The sequence below is a fragment of the Cydia strobilella genome, chromosome Z, assembly GCF_947568885.1.
Source record: "Cydia strobilella chromosome Z, ilCydStro3.1, whole genome shotgun sequence".
Lineage (NCBI taxonomy): Eukaryota > Metazoa > Arthropoda > Insecta > Lepidoptera > Tortricidae > Cydia > Cydia strobilella.
Genome location: NC_086068.1, coordinates 58,265,375 through 58,281,545, shown reverse-complemented (window position 1 = coordinate 58,281,545; position 16,171 = coordinate 58,265,375). Strand labels below are relative to the sequence as shown.

The 16,171-nt window shown below is 39.5% G+C and overlaps 1 long non-coding RNA gene across 1 annotated transcript in view; it reads right to left on the bottom strand.

Annotated features, from left to right (window-relative positions):
- Nucleotides 1-16,171, bottom strand: part of LOC134755243 (uncharacterized) — a 132,984-nt gene that overhangs the window by 79,778 nt on the left and 37,035 nt on the right. The window lies entirely within an intron of this gene.

The following is a 16,171-nucleotide window of genomic DNA, read 5'->3' as shown; positions in this document are numbered from 1 at the left end:
TGAAACTTGGTAAGTAGATGTATTCTGTGAACCGCATTAAGATTTTCACACAAAAATATAAAAAAAACAATAAATTATGGGGGCTCCCCATACTTGGAACTGAAACTCAAAATTTTTTTTCATCCAACCCATACGTGTTTGATCTATGGATAGGTCTTCAAAAATGATATTGAGGTTTCTAATATCATTTTTTTTCTAAACTGAATAGTTTGCGCGAGAGACACTTCCAAAGTGGTAAAATGTGTGCCCCCCCCCCCCCCTGTAACTTCTAAAATAAGAGAATGATAAAACTGAAAAAAATATATGATATACATGCAAACTTCCACCGAAAATTGGTTTGAACGAGATCTGGTAAGTAGTTTTTTTTAATACGTCATAAATCGTAAACCGCAATTTACCTTTCACTCACGTTTCGCATAAAAAATACATTGTTAAATGATGTAATGTACGGAACCCTCGGTGCGCTGGTCAGACTCGCACTTGGCCGGTTTTTACTCCTTTTCTTTTAATACACTTGATGATTTTGGTTGTCGTTTAAGTGTTTATATAAAAAACGTATTATTGATGTTTTAACACTCCCTACAAACTAAGTACTTCTTTTAGTTTCTTACACTGTATTCCAAGTACCTACCCAACATATTATGCATAATCAACCATTCTATGTTGTTGTTGACACCGGTAGTCCTTAAGACTGACGGTGATTAGTTTGACTCTGAATGAACATTATTCATGTTAATTAGTGGTAAGCGGTGTGGGCCACACATATTGTAGACATTGTAGTAATTAGTATAATATGTATTACTTGTAGTGGCTGTTTGTGTACCTAAATAAATTGAAAAAAAACGGTGCCGAGGTGTGGGCCCGTGCGGCCGATTCTCGAGTGCGAGTTTCTCGCACGTTTTGGGTCGAGAAATCGTATGACATTATCGTATGCAATAATAGCTAGGCGAGTATCGTATAAAAATGTTTACATTCATGCGAGAAATATAAACTCGCCTACGATAATGTCATTCGATGATACTCGCACGGAGATTATCGCCAGGCGAAATAGTTTACACGAGGAGCCGCATTCTAGAGAGATATTTGCTTACGATTTCTCGACTCGTCTAAACTCGTTCTCGTATGACATTTTTTCACGTACGTGCGAGTATCGCACGAACTCGCACGAATCGGTCCGAGCCGATTTTCATACGAGTTTTGCCAGTCAACTTAAGTGATTAGTTGCTAATCATTTACCACTAGGTATACGTATAATGTAAATATTAGTAATAACAGCCTCTTGCAATGCACTCATGATGACGACTGAAAAGCATATAAACTCGAAATACGATTCTCGCATTTAAGTTTTGTTTACACGGAGACATCCAATCATCAAAGGCGAGGAGATTATCGCCCCTACTTGTACGATATCGTACGTAAAGTTTACATCATGCCATATTTTTTTTCGTGCTACGATAATCGCATGGTCGAGGCGAGAAACTCGCACCATGTAAATGGGCCTTAAACACAAGCTTTCAAAGTCAGAGCGTCCTCCGTACATTATGGGCCCGTCCGTGTATAACAGACTACCCGCAGCGGTCAGAGATGCAGCATCCACAGCTATTTTTTTAAATGTAGACTGCGAAAGTGGCTCCTAAATTTAGCTTTGTACAGCGTCGAGAAGTTTTTTGAACTACCGTACACATAAGTTATCAATGTACTTAATACACGCTGTGTTAACTTATAATGTTACGATCGCATTGTAATGAATAATGAATATGTATAATTAATAATCTGTATGAATAATTTCGTTTGATATATTGGCTTACATTTGTACCTATTGTGACTTGTAACTTCGGCGTACATCGGTAAATAAAGATTTGTTTTTGTGTTTGTATTCCTTTATCATCGTATTTTCACGGAAACGTTGGTATTCGTCATGCTACTTCAGTCAAGACTGACTGAAATAGCATGACACGTTCGTACGTTTCCGTGAAAATACGATAAATAAATTAATAAACATTACAGGGACATTCTTACACAGATTGACTAATCCCACATACAAAACATCCATGACTCAGGTACAAATAGCTGTGCCCATCACTCGGGACATTATCGGGATTCGAACTCAGGACCATCGACTTCATAGACAGGATCACCACCCACTAGGCCAACCAAGCCCCCATGGGCCGGCTCAGCCGGCTGCCGGGGGCGCAGTCGAATGCTGATAGTGATCCTGCGGCGCTCCTCTACAAGGCGGAGTCGATATTCGTTGGTGGTTTTAGACGGTAGTCCTACGTTAAAAAAAAAAAGGCCAACCAAGCCGGTCGTCAAAATGGTAAAGGATTATGCACTACACCTGTAATCTACCCCGTGAACTTGAGTAATACCTACCTCTGGTAACAAGGCGAGTAAGAGTATTGTGTCTATCAGTTTTTGAGAGACGTCATCATGCTCGCTTGTATAACTATTCGCATCTTCCCCTGCAACTGGCGACTGGCACCTGGCACGAAGACGTCAGACGGCGACTCAGCAGAGACTCATTCTGGCTGCCTGTATCCAGTGTTGGCCGAACGTTAATTGCAATTAACCATTAACCAGTACAAATTGAACCGTAAACCGTAACGGACAGTTACAGTTTACGGTTCAGTTTGTACTGGTTAATGGTTAATTGCATTAACGTTTCGGCCAACACTGCCTGTATCAGCTCCTGAAATTTGAGGTAAATTTCCATTAGAATCGTCGTTTAAAGTGATTTTATCAGTGCAACATGAACTTGTATTTACTTTCATAACTACATTGCAAATATTGCAATTGACTAATATCACTACACTACTGGTGAGCGTCAGGATGGCGGGTTGATATATATCTTGCATTATACCTACCGCACTAAAAGTATGCAGTTATATTGTACTTTCAGTGTACCTCTGTAAATATAATCACATTTAAATAAATAAAATCTTCTTCTTCTTGCTGTGCCATATCCTCAGCGGATGTCGGCGACCATCTTACGGAACTTGGTTCTATCCTGTGCCAGTCTAGACAAACTGGCAGTGTCATTAATATTGGACCAGCTTTTAATGTTGTCTATCCAGGTTAGCTTTCTCCTTCCTCTGCTCCTTTTGCCGTCGATTTTCCCTTCCAAGATGTTACGAATTATGTTATACTTGTCGTGTCTATAGATATGTCCAAAATATGAGGTTTTCCTTGTCTTTACGGTGGTCAAAAGTTCAAGTTTTTTGTTCATTCTATTCAGAACTTCAATGTTTGAAACTTTGTCTCTCCAGGAAATTTTTAACATTCTTCGGTATAACCACATTTCGAATGCATTGATCTTAGCCTCCATAATCTTATTAATGGTCCACCCTTCGACACCATAGAGAAATATCGACAGCACGTAGCATTTGACCATGCGCCATCGTAACTTTAAGTTAATATCCTTATTTGTGTAAAGTTTCTTCATTTTCATTAACGTACTTCTGGCAATTTCTATTCTGATGCGTATTTCTTTTTCTGGATCCCATTTCTCATTAAGTGAGCTACCCAAATATTTATAACATTTAACTCTTTCTATTATATTACCGTTTATAGTCAATGAGGTCGGTTCAGTTACATTCTTACCCACAATCATGCATTTGGTCTTCGCTATATTCATTCTGAGGCCGTATTCTTCTACTACAGAGTTGAGACGATCTAGTAGCTGCTGAAGTTCGTCCATTGAGTGGGCAAGAATAACGGTATCATCGGCATATCTGAGTTTCACGTTTTCGAAAGCTTCTTGAAATATAGATTCTGAATAAAGGTTGAACAACAGCGGTGACAGAATACAACCTTGTCTTACACCTTTTAGGATATTGAGGTCGCTCGTTTTCGACGTTCGACGTTGCTCGCTTGATGTTCCTACTTTTATGTTGGCTGTTTGATTCCAGTACAGGTTCCTGATGATTCTTTGATCCTTGCCGTCTACATCCGTTTTATTGAGTATTTGCATTAGTTTGTCATGTTTCACGTTGTCGAATGCCTTTTCAAAGTCAATAAAGCATGCGTAGACATCTTTGCTGAATTCCAAGCTGTTCTGAATCAAGACCTGCACTGCTACTAAAGCCTCTCGCGTTCCCAACCCGCTTCTGAATCCAAACTGAGTTTCTGATATATTTTTATCTATTTTATTGTATATTCTCATGTGTAAGATTTTCAGAAATACTTTTAGTGCATGACTCATAAGGCTTATTAATCTATGATCTCCGCATGTTTTTGCGTTCACTTTCTTGGGTAATGGGAGGAATGTGGATTTGAGCCAATCTTCTGGAAGCTGTCCTGTGTCGTAAATGTCATTGTAAAGTCTAACTAAAATTTGCATGCTTGTCTCATCCAATAACTTTAACATTTCCGAGTATATACCATCGGGTCCAACAGCTTTTCCGTCCTTCATGGTATTGATTGCCTTTTCTATTTCAGCTTTTAGGATTGGAGGACCTTCCAAAAATTCTTGTCTATTTGTGTTTACCGTAACAAGCTCTCCTCTTTAATAAATAAAATAAAAAAATAAATAAACCTTTAATAGAAATCAGTATATCTATCCCTAAAACGACCTAAGCTCAAAACAAGGCTCAAAACCTGACGTCAGGTTGGCGGGTGGACTTATGAAATCTCGTATTATTTCAAGCAAAATGTATGTAGTTATATTGTACCTTCGCTTCAGTGTACCTTCAATAAAAACCATTGTAGGTATACCTCTACCTAAAACGAGACATTTAAAAAGTAAGGGTTATTGGACACAACTTACTTTTGGAAGAGGTAAAGCTATTTTTTTTCATGTAGTTTAGTATCTTGCCTATTATTACCAATCAAAACTTTACATCTAAACATTCTAAACCCATCCATCCAGAAAAATATAAACTTTTCTATAAGACGTTTTTCGTCTCAGAGTGTACTAGTAGTCCATCATTTGGATTTGTTGATTTTTGAGTTTTGACCGAACTTGGTTTGTCATGGGCGGCACTATCATTTAGAGCCTCAAACAAACAACCAAAACCAAGTATTTGGTCAACAATCAACAACAAAGTCCGAATGATGGACTAGGTAGGTACTCGTACACTGCTACGAAAATCGTCTTATAGAAAAGATTTTTTTTTCTGGATGACATGGGTCAAAGCTTTGATTGGAATGATTGGAAATAATAGGCAAGATACTAAATTACAATTATAGTACACAATTGTATTTCTTTCATAGGGTTCTATCATCCATACTAATATTATAAATGCGAAAGTCTGTCTGTTTGTCTGTTACCTCCATACGCTTAAACTGCTGAACCGATTTACATCAAATTTGGTATGGAGATACTTTGATTCCCGGGGAAGGACATAGGATAGTTCTCACCTCAGAAATCATCCCTTATGGGGGTGAAAAGGGGGGTGGAAATTTGTATGGAAAACTATTAAAACGGATGTATGTAAGTACATATTATGTCGATGAAATTCGCATGGAGATAATATTTTTAGTTGCGAGGAAGGTTGTAGAACAGGTTTTATTTCCAAAATCATCCCGTAAGAGTGTAAGGGGGTTCTCATCTCTTCTCTTCCCGTCTCTTCTCTTTTCTTCTAACACTTAACGTGCCGCTGGTAGTGTATGATAGATGCAACTCAAGACCTGGAACACCTGGAGTGCTGCTGGGTGCAATGGATCAGGGGTAACACTCAGTATGACTACAAGCTCTTTTGATCCTTTTAAATCTTGCAGTTGTACACATACTCTAGAAGAAGGAGAGAGGCATCCATAGTCTACAGCAACTGCTTAACATCAGGCGGGCCATATGTTGATATACCAGTCTGCCCCACATTGACCTTAAGTCATTAACAATGTTGTTACATGACCATTATAAATTATCATTAAATAAAATTATTAAGTACTTATTATTTTTATTTATATCTATGCAGTATAATTAGAGCATACATATTTTGTAAGTGTTATGTTTCTTTGTATAAAGGGGATGCACCAACATATGTATCCTTTTGTAGTTTTGCTGAACCTACAAACACAAATTTTTTGCTCTTAAGATCTAGTTTTTGATGGTGTTTGACCCATTGACCAGTGACCCAGTCCATACATTACAGGGACATTCTTACACAAACAATGGACTCACCCTAATATATTTTCCAGAGACCTGCACCTTGCTGTCTCAGCCAATTTCGATAAACCAAGATATTCTATTGAACAAATGGCCCATGTCACTGCTGGTTTCAATCTGTGCCCTTCATAATCTACATACTGCTGTCTGTGCCTCATGTAGTCTGCAAAAAAAAGTAATGTGGGGTGTCAAAGTTACCAAGCTTTGGTTTTACAACAAGATCGAAAGCTTTTTAAAAGTCAAATTAAGCAGTATCAGTGGTGCTACATGACTAAGAAGATTGCTAGCCGTACTTCCTTTTGGTACTGGTAATCACTCAAGAAATTTTCCAAATTTCTGGGAATACTTCTAGCTTGAGACAGACCGTATTTAACAATATGTGCAATAGCGGCTCCGCCAGCACCATTCTACAGTCCTTGAATACGCGCGTCCATCCGGACCAGAAGATTTTTTTTGGCTTAAGTTGTTGAAGGGCTCGCCGCACGTCTCTAGCCTGTCAACCTGAACCCGCGCCGCGCTGTTTTCGGTGCTCGCTGCCACTTACCTCCAACTTTGGCTTCTCCACGCTGACCACGGAGTGAAAAAACCTAGCAAATTCATTACTTGTTCACCGGACAAAGGTTCTCCATTAATTAATATTTTTTCCGTACCTACCTCTACTGCTTTTAGAATTCATTTAATTCCAAAACGATTAAGGATCTCTTGCCATGATTTCTTGCATACTTGTATATAATGAAGACATTAAGTACGGAAAAATATTAGGACTTTTGTTGCAAAAAATTAAAAAATTATAACAAATTGTAAACCAAACAAGTGTCAATACTGTCAATGTCACTGAAAGATGTCACTAGAAAAAACCGATTATTTTTAAGCTGTCACGAGCTCGAGTCAGAACGTCCCTACTAATTTTGACAGCTCTCTTAAAAAAAAGAATGTCTCTGGTTTTTGGCTTCCTATTATTGGGTCGTACATTATTGGGTCGGGCTTTCTCGACGTGTGCCAATAATGCGCAGCCCAATATTTGAAAGCCAAGGACTCAAATTAGTGGACGCGTATTATTGGGTCGTACATTATTGCCCTGTGAAAAGAGTGGCTTCGTATTATCGCCCCGGACCAAGCCTGCGCGGACCGAGAATGCTCAACCCAATAATACACGACCCAATAATAGACGTACATCATGGACGCCAATTATTGGGCTGTACATTCTTGGGTTGAGCATTATTTGGCTGTGTATTAGCGGTTCCCTTCCAATGTACCACAGCGTCCACCGATGATAGAAATGATCAGTTTTAGAAGACTAACGATTTACAAATATAGTTTGTCAAAGGACATTTTCATAACATTTCAAACATAGACAGAGAGAATCATATTTATCTTTGTCTTACTATAATTTGTCAAAGGACTGTCTCATTTTAAACATAGACAGAGAGAATCATACTATCTTTGTCTTACACTAGTATTAGCACCCAAAAGAAAAGGATGAGTATAGTTTTTTGCGTTCTTATTTACTGCCAATTTGGTTTGACCAACTATAGTACTAGCTTCCAAAAGAAAAGGATGAGTATAGTTTTTTATTTGTTCTTATTTACTGACAATTTGGTTTGACCAACTATATTTCTCATAATCTGGATCAAATCAGGATTTCATTCAAGATGAATAAGTTGAACACGTATTAATTTAATGGAATCAGATATTCTTTCAGCATTTTTGACTGAGATTTCTGAATTTCTTTATTTTTACATCTGGCAGGAAAATATCGCTCCCACCCACTGCTTCCGCACTTATCGCGAAAATCACCAAATTTGAACTCAGTGCATCCCGTTTAAAAGTGCGCATTTTGCAACACGTGAATTTTGCCGGTCCGGCTTGTTTGTGTTCCGGTGTTATTATACTATGATCATGATCTCACTACAGTCCGAGCTTTAGTTCCTGTGACGGTAGCGTCTTAGGCACTTGTGCCAGTCGCGCCCGGACGATCGGTAGATACAAATCAAAATTTAATCAGATTCTGCGAAAAGTTGTCCCGTCTGAACGCCCAATAAAAAAACATATATAATCCTGGTTTGAATCCGGTTCCAGTTCAGCTCATAAAATTGAATTTTAAAATATTTAGTTCAGTTTTATAAAAATGGTGAAAATAATAGATTTGGGAGACGACTTAACTAGTGAGGAGGATGTAGGCAGTACCGATGAGGATACAACTGAGGAAGACGATGGCGGCATAGAGGCTGACATAGATGAGAAGCCGCTAGATCCTCCTCACCCTCAACGTTCTGTCTCCACCCCGGAAGCCTACTCAGAGCTAAAGCCATCAGCTTCGGAAGGGGCTGCTGGTCCATCGTCAGCGCCAGAGGGCATTCAACGACGCACGCTCGGCCCTGGTATCATCCCTCCGTCACTTCTTGTTGGCCCTCCCATGTACTTGTGGGACGTTATAGCCCAGTACGGTCATTATGTCGAGTTACAAAGATCAGTGCGTGACCACGGACCTATAAGACCACCAGGACCAAACATTCTGAGCAGATGGGCTCATGAGCTTCAGCAACAAGCCGGGCCGCCCAACGGCCACGGTGACTTGCAATTTATGTGCAGCATCTCGGCTCCAAACACGTTTAATACACCAGAACCACCGCCGGAGACGAATTTGGAAAAAAATAGAGGCACAGAATGCAAAATTGATGTCCCTGCTACAGAAATTGCCTCTCATGAAGAAGCTATTGATAAGGAAGAAGAAAAAACGGATAGCGATGAATCCACCAAGGAGAAAAGCAACGGAGTAGGCGAAAAAGAACAATTAGCAGCCACAGCCGCTAAAACGAGCCTGCTGTTTAGCCCTGATCGCTCGGACTGCGAGCTCTCCGACTTATCAGATTCTCAGGCTCTGCCGGACCACGATGCGTTGCAAGCAGAGTTAACCAACGAAAATAAAAGTAAAGAAGAAATTGAAAATAGGACAACATCTTTAACGGAATGTCCATGGACAACTATAAGGGAGACCTGTCTGGAAGGCCCTGATCCCGAATTAACGGATTCGATGGACGGAAAAGATCCCTCGGAGGCTTCTGAAGAAGGCGAAGCGGCCTGCCTACCTGCTCACAGCGTCGTCAAAGATTGCTGGGAGCAGTGGGTGGACGACGACAGATTGTTTAACCTCGCCGAAGATATCAACGCGCCTTCCACCTCGACAGGATTCCGCAGGTCCAGTCCACCAAGCCCAACAACGGAACGCCGTCAAGTTAAGTTTGAGAACAGACAGCGCGCGCTCGGACGCGAGCGCGCAGCGAGACCAACAAAACGCTTTATCTTCGTCCCAACTGAAAAGATCGGCCGCATCCTCGGCAAAGGAGGACGAAGAATCCGAGAAATAGAAAAGGAAAGTGGTGCAAAGATCAAAGTAGAAAACCGCCGGTCGAATAAACCTGTGACTCAGCTCACGCTAACTGGTACCAACGAGCAAATATCCAAAGCCGATGAGGAGATATGCATAATTATTCGCAACTTCAAACCTCCGAAGTCCGGCGAAGCTACGACCGCCTCTGTAAGTAGTCAAGAAGAAATGCAGATAAAGCTGCTACTTATTGGTATTAAAAAACAAGTGATTGATGCAGAAAAGAGATGCCCTAAACCTTAGGCACAAAGATCCAAACCTAGGTACCTAAACGCAGAACGCATTTACCCTGAGGACTATTTCGACAATCGAAAGTGCATTGTTTTTATCGTGGGCCTGCAGACTGTCATGTGCAAAAGTTTAATTATAATATATGAATGAGCTCTAAGCCGTATTTGGCTAATAATTGCGCTGCGTCTTTATCGTGTCCTTTGACGTGTCAAAAAACCGACAAGTGAACGGATACGCGTATTTGCTATTTGCGCTTATGCGTTATGCGTGCGAATAAGGCAAATACAGACGAATAAAGGATGACTCACGTTAGACCGGGCCGTGTCCGGGCCGGAGCTTCCGGCGCTTCGTTTTCTATGGAAAGCATCACGTGATCACCTGTCATGTCATAGAAAAGTAAGCGCCGGAAGCTCCGGCCCGGACACGGCCCGGTCTAACGTGAGTCATCCTTAAGTCCTCTACACTTCGTCGTATTCGGACGAATAACATACAACGAAGTGTGGTGCCAGCATAAAAGTTTAGTTATATATATGTGTTTTAAATTTTTTATGTCGTGAACGCGCCAATATCTATTAGGTATACATATATCAAAATATCTTATACCTTCAAAAGAGCAATTCTTGTATATATCTATCTATCTATATATGTATATTTATATATATCGGGGATCTCGGAAACGGCTCTAACGATTTCGATGAAATTTGCTATATGGGGGTTTTCGGGGGCCAAAAATCGATGTAGCTAATTCTTATCTCTGGGAAAATGCGCATTTTTGAGTTTTTATATGTTTTCCGAGCAAAGCTCGGTCTCCCAGATATTAAATATCTTAAGTGTCAAACAGAGTTGTGTTGTGAGTTGAAAATTTTGAAATAGTGTTTCTTGTAATTTTAAGTCTAGCATTAGTTGATTCTCTTTTGAAATTAGAGCAAAGCGACTGTTTTTCTATAAGAGAGCGTTTACACTAGGTAGACTGCTGCACTTGACAGTTAATATCTCGCTCGCTAGGCGCTGTCGAATATAAAAGTTGATCCGGAAATGTGACATAATACTTACATTTTATATAGGTACTTGCTACGCGAATATCACTATTGTGACGCCATGCATTTACCCATTGTTTGTTTTTAAGTTTTTTGTTAAGCTTAAGCCCCTAGCCAAAACTCTAATTATACGTAGGTATTTATCATATAAGGCTACACGATAAAAGGGTCATCCTCAAAGAATATGTTTGCGGTTCAATTGCCGCAACCCATACAAAATGTATGAAAAGAGTCGTGGCAATTAGACGCAACGCAACCACAGACATATTCTCAGGGAATGACCCAAATAACAAACTTTCATCGAAAATACAATACAATAAAACCGGCCAAGTGCGAGTCGGACTCGCGCACGAAGGGTTTCATTACGGAAAAAAACAGCAAAAAAATCACGTTTGTTGTATGGGAGCCCCATTTAAATATTTATATTATTCTGTTTTTAGTATTTGTTGTTATAGCGGCAACAGAAATACATCATCTGTGAAAATTTCAACTGTCTAGCTATCACGGTTCATGAGATACAGCCTGGTGACAGACAGACAGACGGACGGACAGACGGACAGCGGAGTCTTAGTAATAGGGTCCCGTTTTTACCCTTTGGGTACGGAACCCTAAACATGATAAGATTTAGTGCCGGATTAAGCCAGCGCGGGCCTGTAGCAAATTCTATCATAGAGCCCATGGATCGTTTTTTTTTTTCGGATGAAGTGAACGAACGAAGTTGTTTACGGCCACAATGCATACGTAAGCGCGGGGCCCGTGGCATTTTCCTACTTTTGCCACTTGGCTAATCCGCCACTGATCAGATTGCGTAACGAAATTACGCAAATGCAGCAAAATTACACTTGTAAGAGCGCCTTGCCAAATGCATGCGTATAGCGACTATAATATTAAGTACGACCATATTGTCAACCAATGCAGGGCTATTATATATATAGTGAGAATCGTGTAGTAGTACTATTAGTACTAATTACTACCTATGTCGTAATGAATTTCAAAAGAGCTTTATCCTAAAATTGTTATAAAGGTTAAGAAGGCTTTTAAGGCTGATTTATACTTAATGTGAATCAATTGAATCATTAGAACTTAGATTTGATGCTCAGAAAAATCAGACATTAGGGAATTATTAAGGTAACAGCATGCGCGTGCGTTCTACTTCTAAGCGACGGGCGAAGCCTTTTTCCTCATCATGGCGGCCCTGCCGATATAATAAAGCTGATTTACATTCCTGTGCGAGCCACGAGAAGCGAGTGTAAACGGTGGGCTCGTGGCTCGGCTCGCGCTCGCCTAGCTCGCGTTCGGCTGTCATTCGGTTACAAACCTTATACCGTTTGTGTTTTAAATCGATTAGCTCGACGAGCTTACGAGCTGTGGCTGAGCCACGGGACGAGCCAAGAGCGGAGTGTAATCCTTAGCTCGACGAACTTACGAGCTCGAGGCGAGACACGAGACAAGCCGCGAGCCGAGCCACGAGCCGCGAATACAAATCGGCTAATAGCGTGTTTAACTGTTTTTTCATTTCTCATGCTCTGAAAGAGGGTCATTGTTGTTCTAAAAGGTGTGCAGAAAATGATACGTGTCTGCACTAGAGCATTTTACTTTCGAAGTACGATTTTTTTATTTTTTTAAGATAAGTAATTAAAATTTGAGTTTAAATGGATTTGTTATACAATTTCTATTCTGATATTTGACTCTCCATTCCATAAATAACGACACATTTGCCTGAATTGTTAATTGAAAGTACCCTCAAGAAATACTATAAAAATGTATATACACTTGGTCATGGTTAAAAAATATGCATTTTACTTTCCTCGTATTCGAAATGAAAAGTAGAGTGTTTAACTCGGGTGAAAGGCACTCATTTCAGCCTCGGACTATTGGCGCTCTCACTGCGTTCGAGCGCTAAAATACCTCGACAGAAATGAGTGCCTTTCATCCCTTGGTTAACAATCTACTATTGTTTACTTGTAAACGGTCAAAATTATACTGTAAATTGAATAATTTATTGTTTTTCTCGCGCGCATTGCATGTATAGTTAACGCTCTCTACTGAGCTCGTTCACTTACCTGTACTAACAATGGCATTCTGTTATACAAAGCCATTATTTCTTTTGGGTGAGCGCGTGGCCTTTGTGATTGGGCGCGTGGCCATTGTGTGTGAGCCTCAGGCACAAAGGCCAGCACGCGCTCACACAAAAGAAATAATGGCTTTTGTTTAACAAAATGCCATTGTTAGTATAAGTGAACGAGCTCAGTAGAGATAGCGTTAACTATACCGTGGACGACAAAGTAAAGTAACTGTTTGTAATCGTTAAGCCCGCGCTTTGCGCACGAGTGTGGAGCGAGCGTCGCAGATCAGCGAAATCGACTCAACACTCGCGTTCGCGGCTTCGCTCCGTGATTCGCGCATGAGTGTGGAAGGCCCTTTATCAATATACGTATCACGATGTACTTTTCATGGACATGCGAATTATTTAACAAGGACTAGAGCGAACTCCATAAGTCCAGATTTTTCCGTCTGCTATTGTGTAAGAGAGCCCAATATAGGTATTTACTGGGAAAGTTAAATTACGGATAGCGTTGAATTAACTTTGTATGGAAAAATGACCACTAATGTATATCCTAAGTGTTGTCTGTAATATAATTATTGTAGCTACACTCTACCTACTTATATATATACCTAAGGTTTTAAAATCGTAGGTAACACTGTTTGTTCAAGATTGTTCTATTTTATATATAATTATGTACTTAAATTTAAAATAAGCTCATAAATAACCCGCCCAGGTAGCAAAACGACGTAAAATGACGTCAGTGACGTCATAATGACGGCATTATTACGTCATTATGACGTCGCTGACGTCATTTGACGTGATTTTGCTACCTAGGCGGTACCCGGTAAAGCTCGTACTTAGATACAACATCGAAAATTCTACTTATTTACTGAAGTCTGATACTTAAGCATATTATAAACAACGTTTCTATTTTAGAATAATTCAAACGTTTAACGTTCCTATAATTTGTATAATGGGTAGATACTATGTTGACCAAAATATTATATTCTGTGATTCATTTGGACTTCTTGGATTTGGACTTTTGTCATCGGAGCGAAATATATTGTTACTGATTTAATGGTACCTACGTACCTACTATTAAACAACTATATATCTAGTCGGAATTAGCTACTTTAGTATTATATCTAACATTAATTAAATAAATGTGATTGATGTTAATTATGTCGGATTTCATAAACCTTTACATTTGACGGTAATTAATATATATTAACTTTACATATTTGTGAGAATTTGAGCGCTGGCCATTTGAGCGTTTCTTAGTCAACTGCTGCGTTTGACCAAAGATAATTAAGTAGGCATAGAGTGCTCACTCCATACATCAGTTTTGTTACCAAAACGACTATTATTTTCGTAGTCGACATCTAGCACCAAGTAGCGGAATTATCAGTACTGCTACTCGACACTAGATGTCGCGACGAACGGAAAGTCTAATGCTCAACGGTTTATAGCTAATATTATAACCGGTTTAACCGGAACTCTATTTTCCTTCTATACTTATTGATATTAGCAGACGTGTCTCACTCCGCGATTTCGTCGCGTCGCCACAAGTACCTGCGGCCGCCACAATTTTGAGGTTTTTCCATAGTAATTGCCGCACACCGCTATGGAACGGACGCCTACACGCGCTTGCGCCGCCTTGCGCGTAGTAGTCGTTTTGTTAGGGAGTGAATCTTCTGTACCTAGTACTATTATATATTCTGTGATATTAGTTGTAAATTGTTGAGCAATACACTTTTTGTCAGTCGCGACACACGGAACATCTACCCAAGTAGCAGTGACGTCAGCGACGTCATAATGACGTCATAAAGACGTCGTCGCCGTCATAATGACGTATAAATGCTACCTGGGTAGTGTCGAGATAAATATTATTAAGTTTGTTGTTATTATGTCGAATGATGTCACTTGCCGTTAGTGTTGTCAGAATTAAATAATTCAGATTTCAATTTATAAAACTCGTAATTTAAATAATTAGTAATGTGATTGATGTTTCAACTGACATCATTCCATCATTCATTCAAACCAGTTATTCATTCTGTAAAGTTATATAAGCAGCGGTCACTTTGGTTCACTGGCTTTTGGCTGTTGACTTGTCAAGGAATAAAAAAGTCGTACTCAGAGTGTCATTTAAAATTATACCCAACTAATACTACTTAATTCTCTTTTGGTTTGACAGTGGACTGTCTGTTGATAATGCACAGTCGAAAGCGGCAGTCGGGCTAGTGTTAACATGTCTCCTTCTAATTAAGATACTTTTTTGATGTTAGATGTTACGAGTATAACCGTGAGCAGCGACTTTTTCGTGGATAAGCAAATGCCAAATAGTTTTTAAGTATAATTCAACACTATTTATCTGAAATATGTACTAGGTATATTGTTTCAGTGTGACTATAAAATTGTGATTCTACTTCATAAAGGATATTCAAGTCTAATAGAGATCAACTCTTAAAGAGCATTTTTATTTTCTTTTACCATTTTTGAAGGACGCTTTGGGGATAACTTAAACTCTTTGTTAAAATTTAACTCGAAATTAAATTATCGAGTGTAAAATTTAAGCGTCAGTAGCCCGAGTAACAAAATACGAAATAGTTGAGCGCATTTATTTTAGCACTAGGCCAATTATTCGTCATCGCGATGTTATAAAAGCATTGTTATGTCAACGGTCGAAATTAGAGTACTCTACTTTCATTCCCCTGGCTATACACCTACCTGTTTGCAAATTCCCAAAGGATTCCGCTTAGCTGTTTTGGTTGTAGATGGAACTGGGCACGAGTTACAGTCACTAAAAATGAGATGCTAATAAAACGGAATTTCCTGGAAATTTGCGCATAGGCATGGCCAGGGTGAAATTTTTGTATGACCCATTACGGATGCGACATTCGATCCAGTGTAACCGCGCATTAATAAAGGGGTGGACTTTTCGGATGTCATTATGATCATTAACCTTAAATTGTATTCAGACTCGGACCAAATTTTGTTACCCCTGAGGTGTTTTTCCATTTGTAATTCTAGCAAAAACCAAAAAATATCGTTCTCTAAGAACCTTTTATTGAAGCATCGAATGGCCTAAATTCGCAAAGCCCTTTTACTAAGGAACGACACAAAGTGTTTGTGTAAAAACATCTTTGTGTCAATTAATGTCTGTATCGAATGTTGTGAATTGTGATTTAATTGTATTTTTACCTATACTCAAAGTCGATGGGACAATAAATGTTTAAACTTACATGTGTGAATAGCGTTTCTTTTCATTTATTGATGTGCCTGTTTTGTCTTTCCTTCGCCTCTTCTATATCCATAACTAACTGTCATTCATAATTTGGACCACCCCGACCGTTTCACATGAT